The sequence below is a fragment of the Camelina sativa genome, chromosome 14, assembly GCF_030686135.1.
Source record: "Camelina sativa cultivar CO46 ecotype springtype chromosome 14, ASM3068613v1".
Taxonomy (NCBI): domain Eukaryota; kingdom Viridiplantae; phylum Streptophyta; class Magnoliopsida; order Brassicales; family Brassicaceae; genus Camelina; species Camelina sativa.
In genome coordinates this window covers 25,670,873-25,689,795 of record NC_141893.1, presented here as the reverse complement: position 1 = coordinate 25,689,795, position 18,923 = coordinate 25,670,873, and positions in this window count along the sequence as shown.

Below are 18,923 nucleotides of genomic sequence, written 5' to 3'. Positions count from 1 at the left end.
GAAATCATAGAATAGTTTGGATCTTTGAACAAATGAATATAATGAATATGAACTTGATTGTTCAAAAGTTAAAAAGACCACTATTCAAAATGGTTACTGCAAATCAAATGCAAAAAGTTTATGGATGAGATTTCATATTGACCCTCGCTTAAATGAATATGAACTTGTACTTCTAAGAAATCTCACATCCCAGCTAGAAATGCTCCAATAAAATATGTCTCTGACGGTTGACATACTAAGTCTATGACACATAATAACGTGATAGACTACTTTGGTTCCTAAGATAAATAAAATCCTCGAAAAGAAAAAGGAGCAAATTAAGAAGAGGCTTATACTCTCAAAAGAGGAGCAAATGAACTCCTAAAGAGGAGTAGATAAACTCTTAAAGAAGAGCTAATAGACTCCCTGAAAGGAGCACATAGACTCCTAAAAAGGAGCAAGATACTTCTCAAGAGGAGTAGAGAAACTGATTGATATTGTTAATAACGAAATCAGGTACCTGTATAAAATTATTTATATAATGATTAAAGAGATCTCGATTAACCATGTCATTATGGGAAATATGGAACCAAAGACATACATGTCGACAATAAAATGATATAGCGCAAATGTGATTAATGAGGATCATAACTCTCTGCTCTGTGAGCATATAGAGATATATATTGGCCAATAAAAGAGGTAATCATGTCTATATTAAACTCGTCTGAAAGACGAGTAATTTTTGGACTAGTGGTTCAAGCATCAAAAGGGTATAATGATATATAACAAAATGGTGTATCGCGCCATGGTTTGTTAAAATACCCTATCAAACAAAATGGATGCTATATGAATGACTTGAAATATGCTTTATGGGATGCTTGAAGAGCTTATCCTGATTATGTTTTCGAAAACTCATAACAGTGATGATTTTAAACATCATCAAAACTCTTAAAGAGTTATTTGGAATAAAAGATCATGGAAAGACAAATATGTCTCCAAATATTCCAAACTAAACGTCTATCAGAATAGATGTTATACTAATCACTTCTAAAGGAAGTCAAATATATATATATATAGTCATATAAGATCATATATAAATGCTGACGAGCATTTATATATCTTATGAATTATGCATAACATTTTCTACTAATCTCTTTGCAGCATATAACTCATTTTCTATGAGTAGATTTTGAGTATGAGTTAAAACGTATCTTCTATTGCAAAGGTATGATTAACTTGGGCTTAATATATTTTGGAACCTCCAAGTTTGGTTTAGTTGGTTTTGCAGGTAGAAGATTTATATCGGATCGATATAAAGATATATCGCAAAACAACGACTTTGAGACATTTCAGTGATAGACTTTGGCTGTTGTTCGTTCAAGTCATGCCAAAATAATTGTGCTTCATATGCCATATCGAGAATCCCTAATGACTCATATGATGCCCGAACGTCAATAAATAGTTATCTACCTAAGATTGGAGCCTCGTAACATGTTGGGGAGATTGTTTCACTATACTCTTTTTCCCTTATCATGGTTTTTATTCCACTGGGTTTTTTCAGGACAAAGCTTTTTAACGAAGCAGTACACAATAAGTAAACGGTGATGAATAATCAAGGGAGAGTATTATAAACGGATAATCATGAGAGTGATTATCTATCACTTTGATCTTATCTTCTTATCACTTGGTCCCTAAGTTACTTAGTAATCAAGTAACTTATACTTATCCATTCACTAAAGCTCCTATATATATGTAGTTTCCTTCACTTGTAAAAGTAAGACAAGAGAGAAGAAAGATGTAATAATAACATAAAGAGAAGAGAAGAATTCCTTACTTATCTCTCGTCTCTCTCATTCACACACGTATACATATGTTATATAATAATATATTATATATTTGCGTTATGTTTTATAACAATTACAGATTTGTCAATCACATTTGAAAAACTAATTACAGTCTAATCGTGAAAGAGACAATGCAAAAGGGAATCTTTATAGCTCGTAAAAAGAACAACATCTAAAGTAAATGCAAATAACTGTTTCAACTCAACACCAACAATTCTCAAAATAACTTAAACAAGTGAACAACTAAAGTCACATAGATACACAAACAACAAGAATCTCTACAAGTGAATAACTAAAGTCAATTTGTTTCTAAGTTATCAAATACAACCCAGAAAAATCAAAACCCAGAAATCAAAACCCAGAAATTCAAAACCCATAAATTCAAAACCCATAAATTCAAAATCCAAAATTCAAAACCAGAAAACAAAACCCAGAAAAAAAGAAGAAAAAGATGATCGAAGAAGAAACAAACCTGAGAGCGAGAGGGTTGGAGAAGAAAGCTTGTGGCTTCTGATTCAAATTTGATTTTTGAATGTAAAAATCACGATGAAGCTGTTGTTTTGGGGGAAAATCGAAGTATTGATCGGTTTATATATTTGATTGGTTTAATGGTTTTGGTTATACTTAACCGGTTTAAGCATGTTTTAGTTAATTTGATTCAATTAAAGAAGAATTGATGGATTTAATGGTTAACTCATTACCCATTATAACTCAACTCATCTGATCCATTAAACCATTTGATCCACCAACTCATTTTATTCATAAATTCATTTGGATAAATTTTGTTAACTCATTAGGGTTGATAGGTTTGGTTGAGTTGAGTTAATCCATGAAGCTTGACCCATTTTGACACCACTATGTTTTACATTTAAATTTAAATTTGTTTCTAATCAATATCAGGTATTATTAACATAATCAGAATTCTTATGTCGATTGTTTTCTTTTAACTGATTAAATAAAAATTTCTTTATACTTGGATTGCCATATTTACAGGAAAACTATAATCGTTAATAGGCATGAGTTTCATTTACGGGTATGTAAAAACGTAATTGTCTTTATTTTAGCTTGAATTTTATTAAGATTATTATTCGAGAATTGAGAATAATTTCATGTTTTAATAATTACTGAACAGGTTATACCTAAAGAACTAGATTTTAACATGTGGTATACTGCGGGACAATTTTTTAAAAAATAATAACATTATAATTTTTTTGTTTTTTAGATTTAGTTTGTTTTGTTTAATTAAATAATAATTTTGTTTGGATTGTCAATTATTAGAACAATAAATAGGGGAAATAAATACATAAATATGTAATTTATAAGCTATTGTCGGATTAAGTCACAATTTTACCAATGATTTAATTGTTTTACAAAAATTTTAGTTAAATTACCCTGATTTAATATGTCTAATATTCTTATATTAGTGGTATTGACCAAATAATTAAAGGAAGATTTAACCTGTGTTTCAAAACCGAATTAATAATATTTTATATTTATACTAATGTTAATTCAAACCGTCATGTTAATAACATGTCCCGCTATATAACAACAAACCGTCATATTAGTGGTTTAACCCGTGTTTCAAAACCGTCATATTAGTGATTTTGGTTGTGTGTTGTGTTTTATTTGTGAAGTTGATATTTATAAATGGAAAATGCTTGATGAGGAAGGAGTTTACGATCCATATCAATAAAAGAGAGATTTTAGTGTTTTCCTATTTGAGTTGATAACATTATCGCATAATAATATTCAGTTTCTTAACACGGTATATATTATATTAAATGTTTTTCATGATTCTAAAGTTAAATATACCCGATTATTGAGTTTCTAAAGTTGGGTTTTCGTTTTTATGAACTTTATTAACGTTATAATAATTATTGCGATTGTAATCATTTGTTGTTCAAATTCGGCTGTTTCATTTAAATTTAAGAGATCATACAGTCTCTAAAGATCTATTAAAATAGGTTTGGAGATTTTTATGGGATTAAAAATTTAATGCGTAGAGTTGTTTTTGGAAAAATCGAAATGTATAGATGTTGTCAAGCTATTTATGGCAATAAATGTATCAAATTAGGCCGATTTAAATAGTTCCATTAATTAAGTTTCCAGGAATTGTTATTTTAGGAAAATAATTAGGGGTTAATGTTGTAAATAAAACAAATTAAATAATTAAAACTTCAAGGGCATAACACAAAATGTACTTCAAAAATAATAATATAGATATTACAAAAAGAATGGTCCTGAGAATGATGTTACGATTTCTTCGACGACTACAAGAAACAAGTTCTCGGATTGGATTATAATTAATACACAAGCTGCTCCAGCCAAAGAAATCACTTATGCTAAAATTTCAAGACCATCCGTTTAGTGTCATAAAGAGATGATATGGAAGAGAAAATCAAGGAGAAGACAATTTTCATCACCCTATAATATTCCTATAATATTTGTTTCTTTAATTTAGTTTATGTTTATTTAAATGTACCAATAATCTAATCTTATTATATAAAATTGAGTTTTCAAAGTTAGCCATCAACATGATCATGACACATGTTAGGTATACTGATGAGATGTTGACATGTGTCAAAAATTATTATTTTTCAAAACAGCTAATTAAGATAAAAGCATTAAATCTACATTAACTTTACATGTTTATATCTAAAAAGAAATTTCCTAAATCAAAAAAGAAAATTAACAAAACTAATTTACTTTTCACTGTAAGCTAATTAGATTATATATTATATGTGTTTTGTCAATAAGATTTTGACATATATAAACAAAAAAAATAATTCTTATTATATAAAGTTGGGTTTTCAAAGTTAGCCATTAACAGGATCATGACACATGTCAAGTATACTTATGAGATGTTGACATGTGTCAAATTTTTTTTTTTTTCAAAACAGCTAATTAAGATAAAAAAATTAAATCTACATTAAATTTACATGTTTATATCTAAAAAAAAGTTTCTAAATCAAAAAGGAAAATTAACAAAACTAATATATTTTTCGTTGTACGATAATTATATTATATATTATACGTGTTTTCACAATAAGATTTTGACATATATAAACAAAAAAATAATTTTTATTATATAAAGTTGGGTTTTCAAAGTTAGTCATTAACAGGATCATGACACATAACAAGTATACTGATGAGATGTTGACATGTGTCAAAATTGTTTTTTTTAAAACAGCTAATTAAGATAAAAGAATTAAATCTACATTAAATTTACATGTTTATATCTAAAAAGAAATTTCCTAAATCAAAAAGGAAAATTAACAAAACTAATATATTTTTCATTGTACGCTAATTATATTATATATTATACGTGTTTTCTCAATAAGATTTTGACATATATAAACAAAAAAAAAAAATTCACTGAACATGTATATTATTATTAATCAATAAATAGGGAATAACAAATCTAAAAAGAATAACATAAGTTATGTCAAAAGAATTATTATTTTTGAAACGTAATAGGACAGCTAATTAAGAAAATAACATTATAACTACATAAATTTACATGTTTATATCGAAAGCTTTGATCTTTGATTTTTTTCTGATATAATTTTGCTTATCTATTGTGGGTCTTTGATTCGTGCAGGTTCTTCAATTGAAACTATCATATGCAATAAAATGGAATCAAAGTATATAAAGCCCACTAAATTAATCGAGGATGGGGACAATGATTGAGGTTCCAAAAGTGATTCTACAGTTAGTAGTGTTATAAGTTTTGAAGATTAGTCGATGGTTGGTGTTTCTGGTCAAAATCTAGAGTTTTCTCTTCTGGATAATGTCAATGATTATGGTACTGAAACAAAAGCTACTTAATCGAGAAAACAATTTTAGTAATTATAAGAACTATAATTATGCCAAAATGAAAGTAAAGCAACATAAAATTTGTTTAATTTGTTTAAAAGACATTTTGTAGGTGGTGATATAGAGCATACTTCAACAATAAATAATTTTGGGTGTAAGAGCATAATTTTAATGGTAAAACATACAGTAAAATTGTATGTGGTTATTAATTATATGTTGTTTTGATGAATTCTTTGCATGTAAAATATTTTGTAATAAGTTGTGAAATGTTCTTGAAATTTGACAATAATAATATTTGTAATGATGAGTATTTGGATAAAGCTTTGGTGGGGTATAATTTCGCTTTAAATTATTGTAATAATTGTTATAATATATTTAAAATATAAAAATATAAATAAGTGTGTGAAGGTAAATACAAATATGATTTTTTCTCTAACTAAAATTATTTATATATTTACTTCAGGAAATCAATTTTTTATATATTTTTAAAAAATTGTTTAGGATTTAGGATTTATTTTTTTAACAATTTTAAAACCCGTACATCGTGCGGGCCCTTATCTAGTTATTAATAAAATGATCTTTGAACTTTTAGAATATAACACTTTATGAGTTTTGATATAATAGAATCATAAGTTTAAATTAAAGTTTGGATTTGTGAAATATCTCATAAAACTACCTATAATTATTTTATAATATATCAGAATTTGAGAACGTTTCTAAGAAGTGTTAAATTATTTTATAATAGATTATTACATTACACATAAACAAATTTTAGAATGTTAGTATATATATTAATACATTATACATAAATAAATTTTATACTAATAGTATATATTTTTGATTTATGAAATTTCTTAAATTTAAAACGACTAATATGTAATAATATTTTGATGTATATACTTTATTTGTAAAAGTCATATTCGAAAAATAAAAAACTTACAATTTATAAAATTTACAAATTTGAAAATATTAAAGATGGAAATAACTATGGTTTGGAAAATAAAACTAACATATATCAAAGAATGTATATATATAAATATGTTATATATTATGGCTTAAATGGATGATTATTTGTATGAGTATATTTATTATAAATTTAAAGTGATAAAGATGGAAATAAATATATTTCAGTTATCTTTTTAAAAAATAATATAGAAGATATATAATAGATTTTACATAATCGGAAAATTAGGATATAAGTAAGTATTGTTTAAATAAGTAAATTAACATATAGAAGAGATATATACATTAAATATCTAGACATATCTACTATTATTAATATAATAGATTTAAATAATTTTTCAAATTATATGTATTTAGGAATATATAGCCATCTACAAGGTTATATATATATACGTAAGTTTGATATCCAAATCTCCAAAACATTCCAAGGTTCTTAAAATTTTTCCTTCCTTCAATGTTTTATTATGTTTGGAAATCTAAATTTCATTTTAATTACTGGATTCGTTTAGTGGAGATTATATTGTGGTCATGAATTCTCTGACTGATCGTGTTTCACGTTTGAATCCTTCAAAATACGAATGGAAAATCCATGTTAAAATCTTATGTTTATGGAAAGAAAAATCTCTCCGAGTTGGTTTAACACTAGAGATGGTTTTAACTGATAATCAGGTTTGCTAAATGTTTAAATTCTTAATTAAATATACTTAATCTTATGAACATTAAACTTATCCATATTATATAGTAAATTTTATTTAATAGGGTAATAAGATCCAGTGTAGTTTTCGTGGTGATGTTTATGACAAATTTGTGTCCAAACACTCATCGATACAAGATTATTATTTTGTATAAGACCAAGATTACTGAGACCTCGATTGTTGGAGGTGAAGAATACTTTGAATTCATCGATTATAAACGAATGATAAACGGCTCTTATTGTGATGATTACTTGGTCGGTAAGTTACATTCTCACTATACTCCAAAATCTCCCGTAATTGACTTCTATTGTACTATACATTATTTTGATATGGCTTATGTCTTACCTTTTAAGATGTCATTGGAGAAGTAACCAATGTCGGAAAATTCGATACTTGGAATCAAAAACAAGACTCGAATGTTCCGAATAACGGTAATAAGTATGAGCTTAGATCACAAAGTGATCATATTTGTCGGTTGCTAAAATGTGTTGCCAAAGTTCTTTGTCCAAGAAGGTGGAAGATTCTAATGATATTGACTCTGATGATATCGATTCTGGTGTATCCGAAAACGAAGAAGATGATGGAGAGAATTCTGAATCTGATGAGGATTGTTATCAAGAAGAAGAAGATGAAGAAGATGAAGGCTTTTATAGAATAATGGATGAAGAAGAAGATGATAGTGAAGGCGATGATGAGGAGGACACTGACGATGACGAATATGAAACTGAATCATGTGAAGATGCTGAAATTGAAGAAGAAGATAGTGGGGAGCAGGTTTCTTTTCCGAAAGAAAGTGGAACAAAAGAGTACTCCATGTACCATAGAATTACTTTCGACCTTCGTGACTCCGGGTATTTTCTTCAAAACATATTATCCTATCCATCGGAGTACACATCCTATGGAAACCACTTAAATATATAAATGTTTCTTTGTTTTTTTTGTTTTAGCAGTACGCTTTTGTCGTGTGAGTTAACCGGAAAAGTGGCTGGCGAATTCCACAAGACTTATAAAGATTCCATAGGTGAAAGCCTCATTTGTGTTACTCGATGGGTGTAATTAATGTCTTCCAAGGTACATGCTTTATTCATTCGTTTAAAATGTATTTAAATTATTTAAAAAAAAACCTTAACTAATCTGAATTTTATCACAAATTATTGTATGTAGGAGAACTGTATCCAACACTATATGTATCCAGATTAGGCTTAACCCAGATATTCCACAAGTTGAGACATTTAGACGATTGTAAGTTACCCTGTTTTGTTATTTATTATACTATTATTTTAAAGATAGGCTTTTAATATAAGTGTTGTCTAAACACTCCAAATTCAACCCGAACTGTTATAATTAGTCAAATGCATTGGATTGTTACATATTTTGACACGAGAAACAGTAAAAATGCTGTTTACTGCTTCGAATCGATGTTTTTTCATTTTTAGCCTGTTTTCTCGTTTTAAGCCTCATTTCGAACAAAATGGGTATAAGTGTTTTCTAAACACTCCAAATTCATCTCGAACTCTTATAATTAGTCAAATGCATTGAATTATTACATATTTTAACCCTAAAAATACAAACAAAGCTTCAAATCAATGTTTTCTCGGTTTTAGTCTGATTTTTCGTTTTAAGCCTGTTTTGGGTCAAAATGGGTATAAGTATTGTCGAAACACGCCAAATTCAACCTGAACTCCTATAATTAGTCAAATGCTTTGGATTGTTACATATTTTGACACGAGAAACAGTAACATTGCTGTTTACTGCTTCAAATCGATGTTTTCTCGGTTTTAGCCTGTTTTCTCGTTTTGAGCATGTTTTGGGACAAAATGGGTATAAGTGTTCTCTAAACACTCCAAATCAACCCGAACTCTTATAATTAGTCAAAGGCATTGGATTGTTACATATTTTGACCCTAGAAACACAAAAAAAGTTTCAAATCAATGTTTTTTTCGGTTTTAGCCAGTTTTTTCGTTTTAAGCCAGTTTTGGGACAAAATGGATATAAATGTTGTCTAAACACTCCAAATTCAACCCAAACTCTTATAATTAGTCAAATGAATTGGATTGTTACATATTTTAACTCTAGAAACACAAACAAAGCTTCAAATCAATGTTTTCTTGGTTTTAGCCTGATTTCTCGTTTTAAGCCTGTTTTGGGTCAAAATGGGTATAAATGTTGTCTAAACACTCCAAATTCAACCCAAACTCTTCCAATTAGTCAAATGCATTGGATTGTTACATATTTTGACATAATAAACAGTAACAATATTTTTTACTGCTTTAAATCGATGTTTTCTCGGTTTAAGCTTGTTTTGGGACAAAATGAGTATAAGTGTTGTCTAAACACTCCAAATTCAACATGAACTCTTATAATTAGTCAAATGCATTGGATTGTTACATATTTTGACACGAGAAACAGTAAAAATGCTGTTTACTGCTTCAAATCGATGTTTTCTCGTTTTAAGCCTGTTTTTGGACAAAATGGGTATAATTGTTGTCTAAACACTCGAAATTCAACCCGAACTCTTATAATTAGTCAAATGCATTGGATTGTTACATATTTTGACATTAGAAACAAAAACAAAGTTTCAAATCAATGTTTTCTCGGTTTTAGCCTGTTTTCTCGTTTTAAGCCTGTTTTGGGACAAAATGGGTATAAGTGTTGTCTAAACACTCCAAATTCAACCCAAACTCTTATAATTAGTCAAATGCATTGGATTATTACATATTTCAACACTAGAAACACAAACAAAGCTTCAAATCAATGTTTTCTCAGTTTTATTCTGATTTCTCGTTTTAAGCCTGTTTTGGGTCAAAATGGGTAAAAGTGTTGTCGAAACACTCCAAATTCAACCCAAACTCTTATAATAAGTAAAATGCATTGGATTGTTACATATTTTGACACAAGAAACAGTAACAATGCTGTTTACTGCTTCAAATCAGTGTTTTCTCGGTTTTAGCCTGTTTTCTCGTTTAAAGCTTGTTTTGGGACAAAATGGGTATAAGTGTTGTCTAAACACTCCAAATTCAAACTGAACTCTTATAATTACTCGAATGCATTGGATTGTTACATATTTTGATACGAGAAACAGTAATAATGCTGTTTAGTGCTTTGAATCGATGTTTTCTCGGTTTTAGCCTGTTATCTTGTTTTTAGCTTGTTTTAGGGCAAAATGGGTATAAGTGTTGTCTAAACACTCCAATTTCAACCGAACTCTTATAATTAGTCAAATGCATTGGGTTGTTACATATTATGAATCTAGTTGGGTTCCTTTGGATGAGAATCTTTGTCCACAGGAACTGGACGATGTTATCCACGAAAAGGCTGCACATTCTAGTGCGGTTGTCCTTGAATGTGTAAGTATCACTTATTCAGTTTTCTTTATGTAATATCAAAATCATGTTTTATGTATTGTTGACCTTGTACTTGCTGTGTTGCAGATAGGAGATATCCCTGAGGCTGAGGTAAAACCTCCTGACAATGTGTTGTTTGTCTGTGATCTGAACCCTGTATCTGAGGTATGTGTTTTGATATATATAAAATTCTAAAGCGTAGCCTTCCTATCCTCTGTTTGTTGACATTTTTTTTTGTTGGTTGTCTCATGCAGGGTGAGGACCTCCACACCATTTTTTCACGCTTTAGAACGGTTATATGGTAAGTGTTTTTTTTTATATATCTTTGCATGCTTCATTATCGGTTTGAGAAAAACTCAATTGTTTTGTATTTACCTTAATTGTATGAATATGGCAGGGCTGATGTCATCCGAGAGATTCCAAGACGGGTAATAGCTTATGCTATGCTTTTATAAAGTTTGAGACTAAGGAAGCATGTGAACAAGCGGTTTTAAAGGTAAAACATTTAAATGAGTGGCTAACAAGTGTATAATTTAGAAGTATAAAATGTGTTATTTGGAGCTTTAACAAGTGGTTGTTCTTTATGCAGATGTTGTGCTTTGATCGATGATAGAAGAATAGGTGTAGACTTCAGTCAGAGTGTATTCGAAATTTGGCGGCAGTTCCGGCGGAAAGACTCCCAACAACATAGTAAAGGTAAAGCCCATTTTTCTATTTAGACCAAACAAATCATAAAATCCTTCCTTTGTCAAAAACATGGAAAGTTAACAAAATGTTTTTACAGGATCGGCAGATCATGTTGCTAAAGACTACAGAATGATGTTTGAGGGTGATCTACTTAAAAGTCCCAAGAGGGAGAAGAGAGAGCATAGTCGTCATGGCAATGAGAAGATTAATAGGAGTCCTTATGGTTATGGTGAAGGCAAAAAAACGACAGGGAGATGAACATGACATTGAAGAAGGCAATGATAGGTTGAGTAAGGAGATGAAACTCACAAAAAGAAGATATAAATAGAAGAATTTACATAGTTTTTTTGATCTATTAACAATGTACAATATATGATCTAAATGTTGTATTATAGGAATTGTTGCTAGTAATAAATATAGAAAAGCTTATGTTAATGGATATAAAACAAAGTATCTGAATTTACATACTTTTGCAGAAGTGACAATGGTTAGAAACACAAGTTTTAGTTTAAGAAAACCCTGAAGATTGGTCATATATGGGGGGAAAACACTAAAATGACACTTGAGTGTCTTCTAGCTAAAGGACCCGCTAAAGAAGGATCCCTTTGACTCAATCATTAAATAACCTTTAGTTTTTAAGTGTGATTCGAGTCTATGTGGGCTAGAGCAATGATGGTAGTCACTTCTTGTGGTATTTAGCTAAGTGCAGGAATCAGGATGCTTATTCTAATTTTCTTTTCTTGTTCAAGGTTAAAAGGCATATGGTATTAAGTCAATTTACAGAAAAAGAGGAAAATATTACATTGTACGAAATATATTGGTAGAGTTGGAAAGAAGAAAATGGAAAAATTGATTGCATATTAATCAATTAATTTGTCCAAGAGATTAAACAAATAAAGTTACTTCGTTGGCTAACCTAAAGAAAGCTTTAGGACTAGAGAAATAAGATAACCTTTGGCGTTGGTCAAAGTTAACGAAAAAGAAGATATATACGTCTGCATTACAAAACAAAATCACAAACTTCCAAAACTCAAATGCACTTTTGATCACAATGATTGTGGCCGGATAGCAAAAGTGTGGACCCAAGTACAGCGTGATAATTGAATTGATTTAGTTCTATCAAGTGCAAGGATTATGCAATTCATGCATATTATTAGCATTTCAACCACCACCATTCACATGTTTTCTATAGCTGTGAATAGAGAATGGGGAGTAGATGTATCAAGTGGACTAAGTTGGATCACGCGGATGTAACCAAACAAATACGAATCAAGCATATTTAGTAGTCTAAAATATATGTTTGAGTGGCAAAATTAATATAAATTTAAAATAGAATTTTAGATAATATAAATGATATCTAACTGAAAATTCCTATACGACATTATATCTTTTCGAACAATAAATTTATTATTATTAGTATTATTTTCTAAATTCATGATATAACCATGGTGGATGATAAGTATACTTGAATAGCAAATATTGTTATAAGGATCTCTATGTGTGACCATGGATGAAGCTATTGAGGAGGAGTTTGTAGCTGAGATTGAACCTGAGGAACTTGTAGCTGAGCTTTAATCCGAGGAGCTTTTAGCTGAGAAATCATTGCTTGTACTTGAAAGACCAATAAATAGAGCAAAAGCTAAGAAGCTAAGGAATGCAATTAATGGGCTAATTCAAGAGCTTATGGCTAAAGATAGCATGATAAATTATATTGGAGATGATATCTATTAAGTCCAGTCCACTTTGAGTCTAATACAAGTCCAAGAATGCCCAAAATAATCACTTTATTTTGTAGTCAAAGAAAAGTGACGAAAATGGAGTTCAACTCACCTTGGGAAGAATACCTTTAGAAGGAAAACTTCAAGACATGGGTCTTCATTCAACTATCTATAATATTTTCTTTTAGTTTCAAGAACAATTAATACTTGGTCTTGTTACCAAGTTTCTTATCCCTATATAAACACATGTAATCTCATTTGAGAATCATCAATCAAATTTCCTTTTCATTTTATGAGTATATCTCTTTGTTCTTTGTATAAAACACTTTCTTGTTTCTTGGTGTGTAATATCCAAGCAACAGTCTCCTCTTGTTGGACTAATGTGTCATATCTAGCAGCGATTGGAGTTGGGAATATCAGCAGCCTTCCGCAACTGCTGTGCGACCCCTCAATCCATCAAATCTCCCTTGTTGCACCTTGCACCTTGGCGAGTTTCTATCATTTCTAATCCGGCTGAGTGATCCTCGAATTTGGACGTATCAAGTGGTATCAAAGCCACTTAACCTGTACTTGTCTGTTCATCTTCTCATCTTCCATTTCTAAATACTTCTCCTTCTTATTCTTTATATCTTAAATTTGGGCCATCTCCTTACCTAGGCCATCTCTATTTTCAAAAAAAAAAACAAAAAAACAAAAAAAAAGAAGAAAAAAAAATCCTCTTAAAAAAAAAAAGATTTGCATTTGGCTAGGTGGTGGAAGAGAAATCCTGCTGGCTGAGGAGAAATCCTGCTGTCTGAGAGAAATCCAGCCTTGGAGTGGTTAAAACAGATTTCACAAAATCCTCTTGTCTTTCTATCTTCCTTCCTCCCTTGTTTCTTGGGAATTCCATTAGGTTGCTTGGATTTTTTCTCTTAGAACTTAGGGAGAAAGCTCTTGAGTGACCTACCAAAATCGAGAGAAACACTTGTGTGTGTGAGGATGTTTTATCTGCTAAACTTTTGGTGTTAAGTTTTCAGGAAACCATTGAAAGTGATGGAGAAAGAGTCGGCCAGGAAGAACTACACCAGAGGCTCGACGAGATTCAGAATAGCCAACAAACCCGTTCTAGACCTGCAGCCAGAAGAGAACGTTCAAGGAGGAGTTACTGGACCGAGGAGGAAATTGAAGAAGAGGAGTTCCATGAAGATGATGATCGATCCATCAATCGACCTAGACAAAGTCATAGAAACCGTGATCAAGGTGATGTTAATCCTTTTGGTACAAGAAATGACAATTTAGGTGGTTTAAAACTTAAAATTCCAACCTTTGAAGGTAAAAACGATCTGAATGTTTACCTAGAATGGGAAAGCAAAATGAAATTAATGTTCGATTTTCATAATTTTTCTGAACTCAAGAAGGTTAGGTTGGCAATAACTGAGTTTATAGGATATGCTATTAATTGGTATGATAGTTATGACTCACAAGAGAAGGACAGGTGGAAGACCAATAGCTTCATGGGATGAGCTCACTACATTGATGAGGAAACGGTTTGTGCCGGTTCATTACCACAGAGTTTCCACCAAAAACTCAAACGCTTGCTTCAAGGAACCAAATCTGTAGATGACTATTTCCAGGAAATGGAAAGCTTAATGATCAAGGCGGATGTAGATGAAACCTTAGAAGCTACCATGGCAAGATTCCTTGCAGGCCTCAACGGGACATTCATGATAGAATGGAGCTTCAAGAATATGAAGGCTTGGAGGAGATGTTGCACAAGGCGGTTCTAATCGAACAACAAACCAAGAGGAAGGGTTTCTCTAAACCTTACTATGCTCCAAAACAAAGTTATCAAGATAAAGGTAAGTCTTCAACCCATCAAATTCAGTTTTTTAAGACTAATGCTCCTGATCGTCTTGATAAAGGAAAGGCAGTCGAGACCAACAATCGGGCAAGGGATATTCGGTGTTTCAAATGTCAAGGACTTGGACATTATGCCAACAAATGTCCCAATCAAAAGGTAATGATCCTCCTAGACAACAGTGAAGTGGAGTCCGAGGAAGATAAAGAAATAAAGGAAGATCTCTGTCCAATCTTTGACAAAGAGGAAAAATAGTTTGAATATCCAACTCAAGGGACACTTCTGGTCACTAGGAGATCATTGATCGTTCAGCCTAAGTCCAATGATTGAGAACAAAGGAAGAATCTCTTTCACTCTAGATGTTTAGTTCAAGATAAAGTTTGTTCTTTGATCATTGACGGTAGAAGCTGTACTAATGTTGCTATTGATACTCTTGTAAGGAAGGTTGGACTTGAGACCAGACCTCATCTGCGGCTCTTTAAACTGGAATGGTTGAATGAAACAGGTGAACAGTACGTCAGGGAGCAAGTCACGGTTCCTCTTACCATCAACCGATATGAAGACGAGATCCAGTGCAATATCCTTTCCATGGATGCAAGCCACATTATTCTAGGATGACCTTGCTAATTTGACATGAAGGCGATACATGATGGCCATTTCTGCAAAACATCTATCAAATTACTCGGAAGCTCCGATGCAAGGTCAAAAAATGCTATTAGTGTTTCTTTATATACAAGCAAAAGCAATGGCTGTTGAGAGTACAAAAATTTCCTTACTTTACTCTCTTTTACAAAGAAGTTGAAGTTCTTAGCAGATACCTCAGATTTTTCTGGTTTAATTTATTTTTTTCGGCTTTTCTTCAACTGGATCTGGTTTTGTTGTAAGAGAATACTGATTTGGTAAACTTTTATGATATTCTCAAAAACGTTTTTGCTGTTCTTACAAAACGTTTCTGTTACAAAAGAAATGTTTAATTCAGTTTACCGGTAAAACGCTAATTTTACTCGGTTTACACTTAACCGGATACATATGATCTAATAACTGTCGAATATATAAACAGATATATAATCTTGGTCACTAAATAAATTTTAATAACTCTTAAGAAAAACCAATGAAGGAATATTTTTTTTTTTGAATTTAATGTTAAATTATATTCAAAAGAAAAAATAACATTGTTACAACTTGTGCATTGGATTATAGAAAGCCATAAACTACTACCAAATCAAAACAAAATGCTAAAAAACTTTACAGAAGCAAAGAGTGCAACCATATTTGAAACGCCGTGTCATACTGCCGATCATCCAAGAGGCCAATCGCAAACAGTTGATTACAAACTTTTCTATCAATCTAGTCAATGATGCAGTGTTGGGAGCCTTGTTGTGACGATGCCCATTGCGCTTACGCCAAATCGTGTAAATAACAGTTTGGAACACATACCGAATTTCAAAGCCATCAACCCGGTGGAGCTGTGGGTTATAAATAAAACCTAGCAGTAAAGACCAATCTGTTGTATATCTTGCTTTTAAAAGACCCTTAGTAAGCGTCGACCACACTGCAGAAACAAAAGAACAACTAAAGAACAGATGATCTCGAGTTTTCAATAAAGGAATATCAAACAAATAACTTAGACAACATTTTCTAGTTTTTCATATAGTGTTTGGTAAATTCGTAAAACCGCCATGGAATCTCTAAATGGGTCGCATGTGAACGGCCAGATAGTATTTTGTCGTGTGTATACTATACATTGTAGGTATAATACATTCACACAGAAAATTCTCTCTTTTTTTTTGGGGGGGGGGGGGGGGGGTTAAAACGGGTTTATTAAATAGTATTATTAGTTTTTATATGGCTTTATGATTTTTTGAATGTCTTGTTTCGAGTCCCTTATTAATCTGCGACATTGATATATACATAATACACACACTAATTAATCTGTCGTTAAGCTATCAACCATATATGTCATTTCAAAAATACTAAATTGATTCCCATGTAAATAATGTTTTGTACAAATATTACTCCACAAGAAGTACGAGTCCAATTCTAAAGTATTTTTTAATTTAAGTTGTGTGACGTTTGAAATCATGGAACGAACAATACGTGCACAATTCTCTATTGGCTTATGAGAACGATGCTATGCGCCTCTTAAACCTCTTTCCATTTAACAGATTTTTGCAGTATCATTAATTTTTTTATTCTGACCCAACGTGGAAAATGAATCAGAACCACCAAATAGTCTCATATTTTATCTTTCTGCTTTAATTTAAACTGCATGCGGTGGAGATCAAACACTTTTTCTTAATTAGAATTTTACAAAAAAATATTTGTATAATTTATTCAGTGGTGACCTAGTCGCGGTTCTAACCAGTATTAGAGAGAAGGTCTATTGAATCTCATCTCCATTAAGAAAATTCTGAAAAGTCATGTTTAAAAATGATCAGAACATGATCAACTTCGTGGAAAGGCAATATTGTGCATGTAAACAATTTGGAGATGGTCAAATGATCAGAACATTGTGCATGTAAACAATGTTGGAGATGGGCAATATTGTGCATGTAAACAATTTGGAAAGGCAATAATGTGCATGTAAAATTCTGAAAAGTCATGTTTAAAAATGATCAGAACATGATCAACTTCGTGGAAAGGCAATATTGTGCATGTAAACAATTTGGAGATGGTCAAATTACTATAGCTTTTAAGTTGGGGTTGATCCATTAGTAAAAATATTTTGTCTCTGATTACAACAACAAAATGTTTTGGGCTCAAACCAAAACATCACAGGCCCAACACTTAAAGGAGGTCCATCAGTCCAACAAGTTCTTTCCTCTCTGCAATTAGAAGACAAAACAATGAAACAGAGGAAAGAGGCTAAGAAGATGACAAAAACACCAGCTGGAGAAGGCTGTGAGCCTGTACTATCTAACCGTTATGATTCTCTCCTATTATTAGAGGAGTAGTAGATGATCAACACTTGTCAGCAGATCTCTAGGCTAGTCAAACAAGTCTAGAATGTTCTTCTTCATGTATAAATATAGCCTCTCTCTAATTGACAAAGTTAAGGAAAATAATACAGAAAAGTTCAGTCCTCAATACTTTTCTTTGTTTATTCTCATAGTATCAGAGCTTCTCTAAAACCCTAACAGGTTGCTGTCATGGCAGAGAGGCGCGATCCTTATCCGTTTCCGTCAAACATTCATGTGGCTAGCTCTGTCACCATCAAGGTGAGCGACACAAACTACCTCTTGTGGAAGACTCAGTTTGAATCTCTTCTTCGTTCCCAAAAGCGGCTTGGTTTTGTCGATCGCCAAACTCCTGCACCTGCAGCTACTCGTGTTACTACTGTCAACGATGTCCAAGTCACAAGTTCTAACCCAGAATATGAAGCATGGGTCTGTACTGATGAACTCATCAAGTCGTGGTTGTTTGGAACTCTCTCTGAAGAGGTTCTTGGCCTAGTTCATGCTCTGTCAACGTCTGCAGAGGTATGGAACTCTCTTGCATCTAGTTTCAATCGAAATTCTGTAGCTAGAGAGTGTGAGTTATTGTGTCACCTTAATCTGTTGAATACGAAAGATAAGAGCTTTTCGGTGTATTGTCGTGAGTTTCGTGCTGTGTGTGATAACCTTAGTTCGATTGGGAAGCAAGTGAATGAATCGATGAAAGTTGTTCTGTTTTTGAATGGTCTGGCTCGAGAATATGATCCCATAGCCACTATTATCCAAAGTTCACTGTCTCGTTTGCCATCTCCTACCTTTAATGATGTGGTTCTTGAAGTCGCTAGTTTCAATTCTAAACTGCAATCGTATGAAACTGCCTCGGATGTGTCACCTAATCTGGCTTTTCAAACCCAACGAGGTGGTTTCTCGGGTTATCGAGGACGTGGTTCAAATGGTCGTGGTAGAGGTGGCAGAGGCAACTACTCTACTCGTGGTAGAGGATTCTCTCAACAAGTTAACAACTCAAGTTGTAACTCGTCTCAGTCTGGAGGATCATCCAATACTCGTCCGGTTTGTCAGATCTGTGGTCGGGTTGGTCATGTGGCT